Source organism: Lottia gigantea (genome assembly GCF_000327385.1).
Source record: "Lottia gigantea unplaced genomic scaffold LOTGIsca_52, whole genome shotgun sequence".
In the NCBI taxonomy this organism is placed as follows: Eukaryota; Metazoa; Mollusca; class Gastropoda; family Lottiidae; genus Lottia; species Lottia gigantea.
In genome coordinates, this window is record NW_008709781.1 from 522,650 (window position 1) to 524,832 (window position 2,183).

The following is a 2,183-nucleotide window of genomic DNA, read 5'->3' on the forward strand; positions in this document are numbered from 1 at the left end:
GATATATAAATGAGGCAAGTAGACTGATGAAATTCGACATTACGTCAGACAACGAAACAAGTACGACCATGGCCGAAGATGTAAACAATAAGATTGGCTACTAAATACGACAATAGAAGAAAAACTCTCAACAATTACTGCATTAGATGGCGAAATTCTTAATATGTGTTCAGTAGACGACATCGAAAATGAAATAGAAGAGGCCGACGATATCAAAACAAGAGCCCTCATTACGATTCAAGACATTCAAACACATATAAGGAGGCCGATCAAACCTATGACGTCAAATGTAAACAAAATTCCAACAATCACACAATCAAGCCCATCTATCCATTCTACACCTCCACCTCAACAAATCGACAATACAGATAGAAATTTGACAGAAGGCAGTGTAATTATTAATTTACATGAAACACAAATGCAATAGTTCAGGATGAAATACATGACTTAGACCTGGGCCTACAATAGACAGAAAACACTGCTTCCGCTTATCCATCAACACATGGAACTATAAGACCCAAATTACCCAAAATAACACTTCAACGGTTTGATGGTGAAATTACCAAATTCAGAGCATTTTGGGATAGTTTTGACAGCGCAGTAAATATATGAAGACAGCTATATCACCAATTGATAAGTTCAATTATTTGCAAGGTTTATTAGAAGGAGATGCCAGTCGTGCCATACGAAGTTTAGCCTTAACAGAAGCCAATTACGAGTCAGCATTAGAGATCTTACAGGTGGGATTTGGTAACCCACAGCACATCATATCATCACACATGGATAGTCTCATGAAATTACCAAATTGTGCACCTGATGGTAAAACTTCACAGTTAAGATATATTTATGACCATGTGAGTGTAAACATTAGAGGTCTAGAATCACTAGGCATTAAACCTGAACAGTATGGTAGCTTTCTTATACCAGTTATCATGCCCAAACTTCCAACTGAAGTCAAACTTCAAATTGCCAGAGTTACCAACAAACAAGTCTGGGAAATATGTGAATTATTGAATGCCATAAAATCTGAAGTACAAGCTTGAGAACTTATAGACACAGGCGAAGACAAATATTACTCACACAGCAACACAAAGAAAACATCATCTGCATCAGCTTTATTCGTTCGAAATTTTAGTCCTGATGATCGAAAATGGATACCAATATGTGTATTCTGCAGCAATCAGCATTTCTCTTCATCATGTGAGAATGTCTCAAATGTCAAACAAAGAAGAAACATTCTTAGCAAAACCAAAAGAAGCTCCCTATGTCTCAAGAAGGGACATAACTCCTATGAGTGCTCAAGTGACACACTTTGCAGAAATTGTCAAAATATACATCATGCTTCAGTCTGCGACAAGCAATCCATCTTCCAACGTTCAAGGGATGAATCTCAGCAAACAAATACTCAACCAAAACAAACCCAACCAATACAAGTTCAGCAAGTACTTCATCTAACTTAACGAATGTTATGACGTCAACATCTAGAAGTAAATCTAAAGTGCTTCTACAAACAGCTACAGCCTATGTTAGTTCACCACTAGACGACAAAACAACTAAAGCACGGTTACTTTTCGACAGCGGCAGCCAACGCTCGTATGTAAGAACAAGATTGAAGTCAACTTTAAACTTACCCACAGTAAAATCTGAAACATTAAATTCAAATACATTTGGAAGTGACAATTGTTCAAAGAAAGAGTGTGATGTAGTTGAAATCGCATTAAATCTTAAGAATGGAGATATATTCAAAATTCACGCTTTAAGCTATGATACAATTTGTTTAACGTTAGAAAATAAGATAAACATCTCACCATTCCCCCATACACACGGTTTAGATTTGGCTGATTACAGAATGATGTAGAATCGGAATCGATTGACATTCTCGTTGGTTCTGATTATTATTGGGATTTCATCACAGGTGATGTTAATAGAGGAGACAGTGGTCCAGTAGCCATAAGTAGCAAGATCGGATGGATTCTCTCAGGAAAACTGAACAATCAAGGCCCAGATAAGACATTCATTAGCTTCACTAATTATTGACAGTCACAATCATAACAGTTTAACTGATAACACTTCAGAATTAGTGGATACTTTATCAAAATTCTGGGATACAGAGTCGCTCGGAATCAAAGATATTACTGATGATTTGGTTGAGACCAATTCATTTACAGACCACATCAATTTAA